General features: G+C 38.2%; 1 long non-coding RNA gene across 1 annotated transcript; it reads right to left on the bottom strand.

Annotated features, from left to right (window-relative positions):
- Positions 1–979: 979 nt before the first annotated feature.
- Positions 980–4,844, bottom strand: LOC147846121 (uncharacterized). The gene is made up of 3 exons (XR_015481427.1): positions 4,182–4,844; positions 3,530–4,016; positions 980–3,444 (listed from the first exon to the last, which is right to left on the bottom strand). It is a non-coding gene; the product is annotated as an uncharacterized LOC147846121 (long non-coding RNA).
- Between the last annotated feature and the right edge of the window lie 11,253 nt (positions 4,845–16,097).

Consider the following 16,097-nt stretch of genomic DNA (forward strand, 5'->3'; position numbering starts at 1 on the left):
TTTCGTGATTACTGACATCTCGTCAAAATTTGAAGTCCAAAGCACCTTTAGAAATATGTTTCCTGGGAAAAATGCTGTTGTGTTCAGTACTTAACTGTATAATAGACACTTTTCACACATGGCAAACCTTCATCTTGTTTCCAGTCCAAATATATAGAAATTCTTAAATCAAGTAGTATTTTCTAGACAAGTAAGAACAAGATTTTTTGTTGCTTGTCTAGAAAATCCAACTTGATTAGAGAATTTTGTAGATATTTAGACTAGGAAAAAGACCGTTTAGAGATTTCAGCTGCTGTCTGGGCTTTCCATGCCCTTTTAAGCCTTCCTTCCTTCTTGTGTTCAATACTTTTTCACTGTGTCATTTCATTTTAAAACACATAACCCCGTTTCTAAACTAATTAGTTTTGTTGTCTTCGTATGCGTGGATTACTTTAGTGGTTACTGACGTCTAGTAAAAATTGCAAGTGAACAGCACCCTAAGAAATGTTTCCTGAGAAAAATGCTGATGTGTTCAATAGTTATTTTACCCACTATATATAGACTCTTTTCACACACAGCAAAAAAATAATTCTTTCTTAGAATTTTGGTCTTGTCTGTAGTCCAAATACGTAGAAATTCTTAAATCAAAAAGCATTTTCTAGACTGTTTTGTTTTCAGAAATAATAAGAGAAATCTAAGTGAGTTTTTCCTAGAAACAAGTGAAATAATCTGCCAATGTGCTAAGCAAAATGAACCTATTTTAAAGTGACAACGATCACTTTATTTTGACTTATTTTTGTAAACAAGAATGTTTATTGCTTGTCCAGAAAATGCTTCTTGATTGAAGACTTTTGTAGATATTTGGACTAGAAACAAAAAATAAATAAATCAAAGTAAAAAAAGCCTTTAAAAATTTCAGCTGCTGTTTGGGCTTTCCATGCCTTTTTACGCCTTCCTTCCTTCATGTGTACAATACTTTTTCCTTTTGTCATTTCATTTTAATACCTTTAACTCGATTTCTAAACCAATCAGATTTGTTGTCTTTGTATATATAAATTACTTTAGTGCTTCCTGACATCTAGTAAAAAATTTCAAGCAACAGCACCTCTAGAAACATGTTATCTGATGAAAATGCGGATGTGTTCAAAACTTTTTTTACCCACTGTATTTAGACCTGCCCTGACAACAAAATACTTTTCCTACTTAGAATGTGGTCTTGGTTTTAGTCTAAATATGTAGAAACTCTTAAATCTAGAAACATTCTCTAGACAAGAACTACTTTGTTTTCAGAAATAATGAGTCAAAATTAAGTGAGTTTTTTCCCTTTAAAACAAGTGCAATAATCTGTCAATGTGCTAAGCAAAATGAACGTATTTCAAAGTAAAAACAAGATTATTTTGCTAACTCCATTGGCAGATTATTTAGCTTGTTTTAAAGAAAAAAAATCACTTCTTTTTGACTTATTTTTGAAAACAAGACTTTATTTATGTGCTTGTCTAGAAAATGCTTCTTGATTAAAGACTTTATTTTAGATATTTGGACTAGAAACAAGACGATTATTAAAACATTTTTTTGATATGTACATTAATATATCTAATAGATTCTAATTCTACTTCACCATTAGTCATCTAAAATTATATTTCTCAGAAAAGCTTTTTTTCCCCCCCGATAAAACCAGTTTATCTATTTAGAGGTCACTTAATTCCCTTTGGATCAGTGCTGTCTGCGTGCAGCACGTCTCCTTTGGTATTTAGAACAATTACATTTATTGTTTGTATTTGTGTTTAGAACAATTTACTGATGATGTGCACGTGCGGGAAGGATTTGATTTACCTGGAAGCCTGATCTATATATATGTGCTCCGTAAACCCAGCAAATCCAATCCATTTCTAGACATGCCTAATGTCAGTTTGAGAGAAATATTTCCCAAATGATGTTTAACAGAGCAAGGAATGTTTCACAGTAGTTCCTAAAATATCGTTTTCTTCTGGAGAAAGTCTTATTTGCTCTATTTCGACTAGAATGAAAGCAGATTTTAATTGTTTAAAGTCATTTTAAGGTCAATAATATTATATTATATTTTTTTCGATTGTCTACAGAACAAACCATCATAATACAATGACGCGTCTAATTACTCTAACTTGCACAATCAACCTAGTTAAGACTTTAAAATGTCACTTTAAGCCGAATACTAGTATTTTGATAAATATCTAGTCAAATAGTATGTACTGTCATCATGGCAAAAATAAAGTAAATCAGTTATTAGAAATGAGTAATTAAATATATTTAGTTTAGAAAGGTTTTGCTTCACAGCTTTCAGCCTTGCTCTGCTTCATGCTACCATGATAGTAAGTGTTGGATACTTTAGTTCACAACCCTGCTGAAAAATCCAGCTTAAACCAGCCTAGGCTGGTTGGCTGGTTTTAGCTTGTCAACCAGCCTGGTTTTAGAGGGGTTTTGGCCACTGGTTTCCAGCCATTTCCAGCCTGGTCTTAGCTGGTTAGGTTGGAAGATGACCAGCTAAAACCAGCTTGACCAGCCTAGCAGGCTGAGAGCCCAGCCAAAACCAGCTATGTCCAGCTTAAACCAGGCTGGTCAAGCTGGTTTTAGCTGGATTTAGCTGGTCATTTTCCAGCCTGACCAGCTAAGACCAGGCTGGAAATGGCTGGAAACCAGCCTGGAAGTGGCCAAAATCCCTCTAAAACCAGCCTGGTCGACCAGCTTAAACCAGCCAACCAGCCTAGGCTGGTTTAAGCTGGATTTTTTAGCAGGGAAATGTCAAACTCAGTTCCAAAAGGGCTCTGCACAGTTTAGTTCCAACCCTAATTAAACACACCGGATCAAACTAATTGAGTCCTTCAGGCTTGTTTGAAACCTACAGGTAAGTGTGTTGGAGCAGGGTTGGAACTAAACTGTGCAGGGCTTCGGCCCTCCAGGAACTGAGTTTGACACCCCTGCTTTAGTTCATCCATCAACGTGATTTCTGCATGAGATCTGTAGAATGATGATCCCATGATTCCACGCGCCGTCATCAAAATATACTTTTGTTTGTTGTGGTTGGACTCTTCATTAGAACAATCTAACAAGAAACTAAAGTTGGATTCTCAAACTCTTGGCAATTCAATTAGCTCCACCATACCTCCATTTTGAATGAACAAACAAAAAGTGAAACAAAAGTCCATAATGGTAACATTTAAACTAAAGAGTAGGAAAAACATATAACCAAACTCTTGTAAGATTCTGAAATGTTGTTCTATGGTCAATGGTAAACGCAATCTGAGTTGTAAATCAAATCGAATCACACTTCTTACATGCTTGGTCCAGTTTACTTAGGCCTTATATGGTAAAGCCTTCAAAATTAGAACTATTCAGCCCAGGCTTATTGAAAATACATGCCTCCGGCTATCTTTAATTAAATACATTGCTCTTAATATTTTCCGTTGCATGTTTCAGATGACAAATCCACTAAAGGGCGCTGTTTATATTTGTGTGAATCTGAAATATGTCACTCAGCGTGTGTTTTGTTGTACATTTCAGATGACAAATCCACTAGAGGGCGCTGTTTATATTTGTGCAAATCTGAAATATGTCACTCAGCATGTGTTTTGTTGTACATTTTAGGTGACAAATCCACTAGAGGGTGTTTTTTAAATTTTCGCAAGTCTCAAATATGTTACTCAGGGTGTGTTTTGTTGTACGTTTCAGATGACGAATCCACTAGAGGGTGCTGTTTACATTTTGCAAATCTGAAATACATTACTTATGGTGCATTTTGTTGTACATTTTAGATGACAAATCCACTAGAGGGTGTTGTTTACAGTTTTTGCAAATCTGAAATATGTCACTCAGTGTGTGTTTTGTTGTACATTTCAGATGAGAAATCCACTAGAGGGCGCTGTTTATATTTGTGCGAATCTGAAATATGTTACTCAGGGTGCATTTTGTTGTACATTTCAGGTAACAAATCCACTAGAGGGTGCTGTTTACATTTTCGCAAATCTGAAATACATAACTTACGGTGCATTTTGTTGTACATTCTAGATGACAAATCCACTAGAGGGTGTTGTTTACATTTTCGCAAATCTGAAATATGTTACTCAGGGTGCGTTTTGTTGTACGTTTCAGGTGACAAATCCACCAGAGGGTGCTGTTTACATTTTCGCAAATCTGAAATACATAACTTACGGTGCATTTTGTTGTACATTCTAGATGACAAATCCACTAGAGGGTGTTGTTTACATTTTCGCAAATCTGAAATATGTTACTCAGGGTGCGTTTTGTTGTACGTTTCAGGTGACAAATCCACCAGAGGGCGCTGTTTACATTTTTGCAAATCTGAAATATGTCACTCAGCGTGGGTTTTGTTGTACATTTCAGATGACAAATCCACTAGAGGTTGCTGTTTACATTTGCGCAAATTTGAAATATGTTACTCAAGATGAGTTTAGTTGTACGTTTCAGATGACAAATCTACTAATGGGTGTGTCAGATACACATCCTTCCTGTACACATCCAGAATTAGCCAGTGCTTGTTGTTTAGGTCAGCTAGCTAATCACTGAGCTAAACCCAACCAATAGTGTTTTCTAAAAACAAATTTAAAAAGTGCTCTGGGAATGCAAAGTTTTACCGTGATTTTACATTGCTTTTATTGCATTTTACTAGACTCAATCCCAAGCGATTTTCATCACAAGTACAACATCGTACAAGGTAAGCTATTGAGCAAACTGACTATGCCAAAAAAGTTGTCCATATGTAGATTGGTATTAATTCAACACATGTTTATTGGTATAGTGCTTTTCACAACTTATTTACTTGGAACTGTGCAAAGAACTCCAGGAAATGGCATCCTTCGTTTATCGATAATATGTCCCTGTGATTATCATTAGTGTAAAAAGGAACATAAGTTGTCGACGTCAAACGTATTGTTATTTTCTTATTTTCCAATAAGCCTGTGCTGTCCTATTCTAACAGAGTCCGTCTAAAAGTATCTTGCCGGACTTTCAGGTTTTGGTGAAGGTCCAGTTTTTGGTTGAAGATGGTAAGCAGTGAATCACCCGAACATGGCGCATTTATGTAACCAGCGTGTTGTGCTGCTTGGATAACAATTATATGAATTTGTGTGTGGCATTGTGGAGAGGTGCTAGCTGCTACAGCAGACATTAGTGACATTTCCTTCTGGCTGAATTCTGCATATCATTGGTATGTATTGAAATGTCACGGCTGCCTCTGCGCTGACAGCTATTGAACTGCTTCAATTTCTCTGCTGGGGGAATGTGTGTTGCCCTACGAATGTTGTATGCTGATAATCTCATAAATAGGAGATTATTAGTATTACTAATACTTGTAGTAGTAGTAGTGGTAGTAGTAGTAGTAGTAGTAGTAGTAGTAGTAGTAGTAGTAGTAGTAGTAGTAGTAGTAGTAGTAGTAGTAGTAGTATTAATAGTAGTAGCAGTGGTGGTGGCAGCACGAAGGCTCAGTGGTTAGAACTGTCGCCTCACAGCAAGAAGGTCGCTGGTTCGAGTCCCGACTGGGCCAGTTGGCATTTCTGTGTGGAGTTTGCATGTTCTTTAAGTGTTGGCATGGGTTTCCTCTGCTTTCCCTCACAGTATTGAGACATGTGGTATAAGTGAACTGAATAAACTAAATTTGCCGTTCTGTATGAGTGTGGATGTTTTCCAGTACTGGTTTGCAGCTGGAAGTGCATCCGCTGTGTAAAATATATGCTGGATAAGTTAGCTGTTCATTGCCCTGATGAATAAAGGGACTAAGCTGAAGTAAAGTTGATGAATGAGTAGTAGTAATAGCATTAGTATTAATAGTATAATTGAAATTAGTATTTTTTAATACAATAGTTTTAAATGAGTTTAATAAGTTTCAAAGAAATTAGATATGAACTCTTCTACCAGATTGTTCCAGACAGCTACTGTATATTCTGCTCATGCAAGACCAAGTCCTATGCTACCCTTCTAAAAAAATGAGAGAAAATTCTCAAAAGGTTCTTGCCAAGCTCAAATGTATTCAGTCTGAATAAGCCAATGAGTGTGTGCAGTACTGTGTGTCTCAGAACTCTGACTGACTCTATGGAAAGTAGCCTATTCTGATGTCCAAAAGTCAAAAGTCTATTGATTTTCTCTATACGGAAAGTGATTTTTAAAAATGACTGATTAACCTTTAAAGACAGACCTGCTAAGCTCTGGATGTTACTATTGGATTGCATATGCATGCGTTAAACCAATGCGTTCATATGTACTAAACTTGTTTTTAAAACCGTAATATTTAATAGAGGACTGCATTACGCATTTAGTAGACGACTGCATTAGGCATAAGAAAATTCAGCCAATCAGAAAGTACATGATTATTTCTCCATGGATTTTAATATGTTTGGATTATTTGCAATGATTTTTAGTATTAGATCTTTCAATTATTGAATCGGAATCTAACTTTTTGCCTTATTTTCAAGTTCTTTGCCTAAAACTACCACCTTAAGACGGCAAATCCTTCGAAACAGAGAACTATTCAGCCAAGGCTCATTGGAAATACATTCTTTAGTCTACATTTTTATGAAATGTACAATACATTGCTCTAGGTATGTTTTGTTGCACGTTTCAGATGACAAATCCACTAGAGGGCGCTGTGTACATTTTTGTGAATATGAAATATGCTACCTGTTTACACTTTTTATACAGATCAACTAGCGAAACACTGACCTAAACACAAGCAATTGTTTTGGGGGTAACGCATTAGTAATGCATTAAGTAAGTAATGTGCGTTATTTAATAATATTTATTTTCCAAACTAACTAGTAAAATAACAAATTACTAAAATAAATTTAAGAAACTTTGCGTTTAATTAATTAGCTTTTAATGCTGGATTAAAATTAGAGTAGTCACTGAATTAAGTTGAGTTATTGAATCATTAAACAGACAGTAAGAAACTCATACATTTTTGTACAACTGAACTTCAGATTCGTATACGAATTAGCCACTAAATTGACAAAACGCAAAATATTTACGTTTTCTAGTGAGATCAGGCTGCTGTGACCCCAAAATGGGAGTACATACCGAACTGTGACTTCTGTGTACCATCACATCTCTAATATGCATATGAAAAACTCGTCAACTGCAAGAAACACAACATCAAATAAAAAGTAGACAGTTTTAGGAGAGTCAGATCAGCTACAAATGTAGCAAACACATTACTTTAGACATCTGTATATACAGCATGTACAGCTCTGGGATAGATATCGAAAGGGAATATTATCCTACATTATATTTTAATGTGTTGGTTATGAATGTGTTAGTTCTATAGGCTGTGATAAAATGCAGAGCTCCTCTATTTAAAGAAGGGGGGGGGTACCTACAAGTTCTGAAAGAGGGGTAGAAGGGTGGCTCAGTGGTTAGCAATGTCGCCTCAAAGCAAGATGGCCGCTGGTTCAAATCCCGGCTGGGTCAGTTGACATTTTTTTTTGTGTGGAGTTTGGATGTTCTTCCTGTGTTCATGTGGGTTTCCTCCGGCTGCAATGAAGGTATGAAGCTCTGAAAGAGATCAAGCCTCAGCCAGGTAAGGAAAAGTAATTCAAAAGTAACTCAAAAGTAATGTAGCGAACTCAACCAGGTATGGAAAAGTAACTCAAATGTAATGTAGCGCCCTAAGCCAGGTAAGGAAAAGTAACTTAAAAGTAATGTAGCGCCCTCAGCCAGGTAAGGAAAAGTAACTTAAAAGTAATGTAGCGCCCTAAGCCAGGTAAGGAAAAGTAACCTAAAAGTAATGTAGCGCCCTAAGCCAGGTAAGGAAAAGTAACTTAAAAGTAAAGTAGCGCCCTAAGCCAGGTAAGGAAAAGTAACTTAAAAGTAATGTAGCGCCCTAACCAGGTATGGAAAAGTAACTTAAAAGTAATGTAGCGCCCTAAGCCAGGTATGGAAAAGTTACATAAAAGTAATGTAGCGCCCTAACCAGGTATGGAAAAGTTACATAAAAGTAATGTAGCACCCTAAGCCAATTAATGAAAAGTTACTCAAAAGTAATGCACAGTAGCGCCCTCAGCCAGGTAAGGAGAAGTAACTTAAAAGTAATGTAGCGCCCTAAGCCAGGCAAAGAAAAGTAACTTAAAAGTAATGTAGCACCCTAAGCCAGGTATGGAAAAGTAACTCAAATGTAATGTAGCGCCCTAAGCCAGGTAAGGAAAAGTTACCTAAAAGTAATGTAGCGCCCTAAGCCAGGTAAGGAAAAGTTACTTAAAAGTAATGTAGCGCCCTAACCAGGTAAGTAAAAGTTACTTAAAAGTAATGTAGAGCCCTACGCCAGTATGGAAAAGTTACTTAAAAGTAATGTAGCGCCCTAACCAGGTATGGAAAAGTAACTTAAAAGTAATGTAGCGCCCTAAGCCAGGTAAGTAAAAGTTACTTAAAAGTAATGTAGCGCCCTAAGCCAGGTAAGCAAAAGTAACTTAAAAGTAATGTAGCGCCCTAAGCCAGGTAAGTAAAAGTTACTTAAAAGTAATGTAGCGCCCTAAGCCAGGTATGGAAAAGTTACTCAAAAGTAATGTACAGTAGCGCCCTCAGCCATGTAAGGAGAAGTAACTTAAAAATAATGTAGCGCCCTAACCAGGTAAGGAAAATTAACTCAAAAGTTACACAGAATGCAATGCAATTGTCACTTTACAATAGTGTAGTTCCAAGTGCTGAAGAGTTAAGTGCACTCAATTTAAACCCATTCAGATCCTCCACTAGGGCAACATGGTGGCTCAATGGTTAGCACTGTCGCATCACAGCAAGAAGAATGCTGGTTCGAGTCCAAGCTAGTTCAGTTGGCATTTCTGTGTGGAGTTTGCATTTTCTCCCCGTGTTGGTGTGGGTTTCATCAGGGTGCTCCGGTTTGCCCAACAGTCCAAGCTACATTGGCCGTAGTGTATGAGTGTGTATGTGTAAATGCAAGAGTGTATGGGTGTTTTCCAGTACTGGGTTGCAGCTGGAAGGGCATCTGCTGTGAAAAAACATTTGCTGGAATATTTGACTGTGGCGACCGTTGATCAATAAGGGACGAAACCTAAGGAAAATGAATGAATTAATGAGATGTTCTATCGGTAGTGAACACTTCTGTAACATAATCAATGACGTACATCCAAGTGAACGAGACGGAGGGAAGTTAGCAAGTAAAGGAAAGCAGCCTCAGATTGCTCTTTCATAGCCAACCCAGTCGTGTTCAAACGTCAAACAGATATTCATCAAAGCTGTCAAAGTGCCAGTCCAGGCCGAGTGACTTTGGCATCTTCTTGTGTACTCCTTACTTAACCTGGCATAACTCTCTGCAAAGTTTTCTCAAGAAGGCCGAGAGGAGGAGTCCCGTTCTGACAGCCAGGCAATCCCTCAGATTTCCCCCGGAGAGGTGACGGCAGACAGAAATCCACTGCTTTGTTTATTCTGTTTTTGACTGGAGGCTTTGAGATGATTGGAGGAGCAGAAGCAAGAGATTAATAAAAGATCATGTGTCTCGCGTTGCACAGCAGCAGACAAGGATGCTGGGAAACGGCAGAGTCATACCAAAGGCTGTGAATATCGAAATATGAAATAAATAAATGATGCATCTTTAAAGGCGCTTGCCGTTTGAGCACGCTGACATCTGCAATACCCAGAAAACAATGGAGAGAACCGTTAGCAAAATAAACAACTCGTAAAAAATGTAGAAGGGGATGAGAGAATAGTGTCAAAACAACATCAATTTAACACCGGACAACAACAAACCACCAGATGGTTTTGCTGTCCGAAGAATTGTACTTAAGGTTGAAGTCAGAATTATTAGCCCCCCCGTGTATTTTGTTCCCCCAATTTCTGTTTAACGGAGAGAATCAACACAATTCCAAACATAATAGTTTCAATAAATCATTTCTTATGCCTGATTTATTTTTGTCATGATGACAGTACATAATATCTGACTAGATATTATTCAATATACTTGTTAAGTGACATTTAAAAGCTTAACTATGTTAGTTAGGGTAAAGTTAGAAGAATTAGGCAAGTCATTAGCCCCTTTCACACATACAGACCTTTCCGGAAAATTACCGGCAATTTTCCGGAAATGTGTGTATGTGTGAACAGGCCCTTTTTGAAAATACCGGTAAATTCGTTCTGGCTATTTTCCGGAAAGAGAAGTTGTAACATTACCGGTAATTTGCTGGAATGCTGCGCTGTGTGAATGCAGAAGGAAGATTGCCGGAAAGAGCGGATACACGTCTAGAACGTGCTGACCTGCTTTAGCCAATCAGAACAGTCAGACGCATTCACGTGCGCGCGGTTTGTGAGAATAAAAGCCTTTGAATATTTTTCCAGACACCTTTAGCTGCTAGATGTTAGTCAGATAATGTTTCTATGTTCCTTCTTAATGCTAACTGTGTAAATAATTATCAATAAAATGTTTATGATAATCCGTTGTTTGTTTACCTTCAAGCTTTGCGTGTGCCCGTGAGCGCCCATAGCGCCAGCACACACACATATCATGAACATCTCGACATGCGAAAGTGTTCCTTTATATGTTTTCATTGGAGTTGTACTCAATACTGATCCATCCGAAGAGTTTGTGATGTAGTCAAATGTTTACAAACACAAGCGCAGCCGTTTAGAGCTCATTTCTGGTTAATGATGTCAGAATTTATCGGTATTTTGCGATGGATGTGTGAATTCTCTTTTCCGTAAAAATTCCGTAACGTCCTCGCCTGTGTGAACAGCGCTTTTTTGAATATACCGGTAAAGTCGTTCCGGAAATTTTCCGGATATTTACTGGTATCCCTGTGTGAAAGGGGCTATTGTATAACAGTGGTTTGTTCTGTAGAATATCGTGAAAAAAAATCTTAAGGCGACTAAAAATATTGACCTTAAAAAGTTTTTTTTTTTAAATTATTATTATTAAAACTGCTTTTATTCTATCCCAAATAAAACAAATACGACTTTCTCCTGAAGAAAGGACATACTGTATATTTAACTGTATATTTATCTGAAACATTTTCATTCGTGCACAACTGATTTGAGTTTTATTTGTATTGTGTTTTATATTAGTTTAGTTTTAGACTAACAGTGCAACAACACAATGCATTTAGGCATGTAGACACGGGCAAAACGTTCTGCTGCAGTTCAAACTGAGCATCAGAATGGGGAAGAAAGGGGATTTAAGTGACTTTGAACATGGCACGGTTGTTGGTGCCAGACGGGTTGGTCTGAGTACTTCAGAAACTGCTGATCTACTTCACGCACAACCATCTCTTCAAGAATAAAAAATAAAGAAAATATCCAGTGATATTCTGTTTGCACAGATGCTTTGTTGATGCCTTGATTAGAGGAGAATGGCCAGAATGGTTCCAGCTTATAGAAAGGCAACAATAACTCAAATAACCACTCGTTACAACCGGGGTCTGCAGAAGAGCATCTCTGAATGCACAACAAGTCCAAGACTGAGGCGGATGGGCTACAGCAGCAGAAGAACACACCTTGGGATGTGGTGGAACAGGAGATTCGCATCATGAATGTGCAGCCGACAAATCAGCAGCAACTGTGTGATGCTATCATGTCAAAATGAACCAAAATCTCTAAGGAATATTTCCAGTACTTCGTTGAAATCTATGCCACCAAGGATTAAGACAGTTCTGAAGGCAAAAGGGGATCCGACCAAGTACTAGGGAGGTGTACCTAATAATGTGCCGCCAAGTGTATACTGCAGAATTTATTTTAATTTTAGTAAAAACTTATTAACACAGGCTCATTGTGAAAATGTGCCCCCATAAAAATTTCTGGAGAGCGCAAATTATGTAGCCAGAGGTACGTATGATTGCATTGCGTCTATAAAACGATTGCTACGGGGCGATATGCCACCAACTTCTGTTCTTTTTCACACTACCAGCTGACTGCTCACCTTCACGTGGACAGTTTTTCCGCTGTTACCAGTTTGCCCTGTGGCTCACCGTAAAACATAAATAAAACAAACAAGTAAATAACAGAGTGAGAGCATGGTAAGATGTTAAAACCTGGTAAAATTCAAATCTGACTTATTTTTGGATTGCTTTTGAAAACAGTGTGAGGTTGGTTTAGGGAAGGTGGTGGGCAGTTTAATCTGTGTTTTTTTAAAACACAATCAGTTGGGTTTAGGGAAGCGGGTGGTAGTGGTATTGGTCCGTTGGTCCGTCAGTCAGTCAGTCGACAGTGACCTCTGCTGAATTTACGTGAGAACAGCAGGCTTGAATGGCACTCGCGGGGGAAATTTGAGATCTCAAAAAGTGTCTACAGAGGCCTCTGGTGGATTCTCAAAAAGACATACCTCCTAGGATGGATTTCACACTCTTCAGAAATGTATACAGGGATACGGATCCACAATGAGCTTGGGTTGCTTTAAAGGAGTCATGAGTTAAGAAATCAAATTTCCTTTGACCTCTAGACATATAAGTACGTAGTACTATACAAAATAAGTGCTGTAAGTATCATTACTCAAACTTCTCTATTAATCCAAAAATCTGCTTGTATTGAAACCAGGCTGCCTGAATGACTCACTTTGGATTTTGTCTAAGTATGATGTCATGGCCGCCTCTGCAGATGGCCGACACCTACTTCATTTCCTCTGTATTCCCGCCCACTGATTCACACATGCAGAACAGAAGAGAAGAATAGGTACTGTATAGCAGAGAGTCAAACACACAGCATCAAAACTATACAAGAGTACGGGATGGTATTGCATTGCTTCACATGTAGGGTTGTAACAATATACCGGTATGACGGTTTACCACGATTTGAACGTGCACGATTATCATACCATGAACAATTGCATATCAACGGTTTTAACCCTTAAAGACCGAGACAGCCGCCCGCGGCTAAAAATAAGTATTGCTCTTAAATGTTTAATAACTTTTGATCCGCTGATCCGATTCATACAATTCAAAGATTGGCATAAAGAAGAGAATCTCAGCTTTCCAGCTGTATCACATAACATTCGCGGACTTTCAGAGGCTCCGGAATCAGTGCAGTTACGTCATCAAAATTTGAAAACGCTGATTTGATAAAGAAACGCTCGTCACTGTGTCTCCGGACAAACCAGACATGATACATTGATGCATTATCCCTCCTCCATGCCCAGATTGGTTCAAACTCGCTATATCACAACCAATAAGCATAGGTTTCGCTTTTGTTTGTGGACCAAGCTTTTTGAACAACACGGAATGAGAGATAGGCATACATTTATGCGCGGCTAAATAAAACGCAAAAAAAAAAGTTTTGCATGAAATAATTCTCATACTAAGTACTCTTGCATGCACAGCAGCACAGAAACATGACAAAACAGTGACACAGCAAAGACGAACTGCTGCTCTTGCTGTTTTCAAAAGACGCAAATGAAGGTGCAGCTGTTTGTCTGCATTGCAGACGACCATATCCAAATCCATATCCACAGACAACCATATCCAAATCCATATCCACAGACAACCATATCCATGCTGGCACATAAAACCTAAGGATGTTCCATGTTGAATCTAGTTTCGTTATGTAACTATTTATAGTATAGTAAATATTTATATCTATTTTTTACTGAGGATTTGCACCATGTTTATTTGGACTTTATTTGGACTTTGACACATTATTTATTATTTTCTTATTTTTTTATTTGTTCATTGTAAGTGGTGTTGTTTATAGTAACTAAAAATATATTATTTGGAAAAAGTCAAATTTGCTTCACTGTTCTATTATTTTGTAACATACCGTATACCGCGAAACCGTCAAACCGTGGTATTGTTTTAGACAATTATCATACCGTGAAAAATTCATACCGTTACAACCCTATTCACATGCACCCTCTAACTCAGCAACTGTAGAAGCTGTCTACACTGGATAGGAAAAAGTTGTGGTGGCATGTAGACTTTTTCTATTCTATACACTGTAAAAAAAAATATATTGCTGCCTTAAATAATAATCTTCTCTAGGCATCTCAATTAACATCAGTTAAACAGACTAAAAATATTAAGTTAAATGTATACCTAGAAACCTGATTAACTTATTCAAATATGTTAAAGCAATATACTAACATTTGTGGTCTTGATGTTTTGTCATTACACTTTTTTTTGCAGTGTGTTATTTAATTTATTAGGTGTCGACAGTGTTTAAAGACTACATTAGTAAATTTAAATCCAAATTCCAGAGTGCATTCTGTAATGTCTGACACTGACAAAGGAATGGGGATCCAAATACAGGATTTATTATGAGAATGGTCAGGCAACAGGGTCAATCAGGTACACGCAGGCAAATCCAGAGCTGTGGTCATAAACAGGTGGATGGTCAATAGGCATGCAGCAGACAACATAAATTAACAAACAAACAAGGTGAGGGTCAAAACACGGCAAAGCAAGGTAAAGGAAAACACATTGTAATGTATAACAAGACTCAGCAAAGAGGTGTGTGTGTGTTGTATTTAATGTCAAACTAATCAGTCTTTGAGCAGCTTCCAGCTGTGTGAATGTAATCAATCATGATCTGGAACAGGTGTGTGTGTGTGGTGCATGACCGGAACTTGTAGTCCATATATCCGCGGATTTGTAGTCTTTTAGCGATCTGCGTGTTTACCAGCGATCTGCCGGGATTAGATCGCTGGTGGTTGTGACGGTAAAACACTGTTCATTTGTTTGTTTTGTGGTTAATCCACAACATACCTGTCAACCCTCCAATTTTTTTTTCCCAGGAATTATGCCGCATTTTATCATTCCATCCTGCTGTCATCCTGTTTAAATATGGCAGAAATATTTATAATATTAATTACAAAAAACAAGACAGATCAAAATCTTCATTTAATCATGAAGGCGACACAGTCTTTAAATAATTCGCACAGGATGTTTTTTTTTTTTCAACACAAGCTCATTCGGAAAACGTAGTCCGGAGGACGTTTCTGCGAATTATGTAGCCGGAGATACGTATGGCTGCCTTTAATTTTTTTTTTAACAAACGCTACAGGGGGTATGATGCTGTCCTTTTCACGCTTATCAGCTGATCACTTACCTCCACACCTTTCTCGCTGCAACCAATTTGTCCAGTTAGCTCGTCATGTACCTTGGCGAACTTGAGACACAGAGAGGAGTTGACCACGACGACTATGATAAAAAAAATCAGACGATAGCTTTTGTTTCTCTAGATGGCTTTTGTAAATCGTTGGTTGGGTTTAGGAGAGAAGTAAGTGGGTGGGCGGGTCAATCGATAAAATTGGTGGGGTTTAGGGAAAGAGGAGGGTGGGTCAGTCGATTGGTCGGTCGGCCAGTCAGTCAGACAGTCGGCAGCAGCCTCTAGTGGGTTTACGCGGGAACAGCGAGTGTGAACTGCACTCAAGAGAAAGATTTGAGATATGAAAAAGTGCACACAGCGGCTCGCAGAGTCGCGAAAACAAAAACTGCAAAAACACGCACCTCCCATGACATATTTTGCGGTCTCCAGAAACATCCACGGGACTGCGTTTTCAGAATGAGCCTGGGTTGTTTTTTTTCTCTTTATCACCACCTTGGTGAGATGTTTTAACTTCTTTTATGCTAATACAATTCAGCTGTTCTATTTTGTGATTTGTATTTTAAGAAATGTTCCAAGCAAAGTCCACTAAAGGAGGTCGAGTCTTCTCATTTATGGCTCCTAAACTCTGGTATAGCCTTCATGATAATGTCCGAATTGAAATGTCTACCTATAAGGCAAAATCATTTCTTTCATTCATTCATTCATTCATTTTCTTGTCGGCTTAGTCCCTTTATTAATCCGGGGTCGCCACAGCGGAATGAACCGCCAACTTATCCAGCAAGTTTTTACGCAGCGGATGCCCTTCCAGCCGCAACCCACCTCTGGGAAACATCCACACACATTTACGCACACACTCATACTACACTATGGACAATTTATCCTACCTAATTCACCTGTACCGCATGTCTTTGGACTGTGGGGGAAACCGGAGCACCCGGAGGAAACCCACGCGAAGGCAGGGAGAACATGCAAACTCCACACAGAAATGCCAACTGAGCCGAGGATCGAACCAGCAACCCAGCAACCTTCTTGCTGTGAGGCAACAGCACTACCTACTGCGCCACTGCCACGCCTATCATTTCTTTAAATAACTAATTTGTGTT

The sequence above is a fragment of the Danio rerio genome, chromosome 3, assembly GCF_052040795.2.
Source record: "Danio rerio strain M-AB ecotype USA chromosome 3, GRCz13ab, whole genome shotgun sequence".
Classification (NCBI taxonomy): Eukaryota; Metazoa; Chordata; class Actinopteri; order Cypriniformes; family Danionidae; genus Danio; species Danio rerio.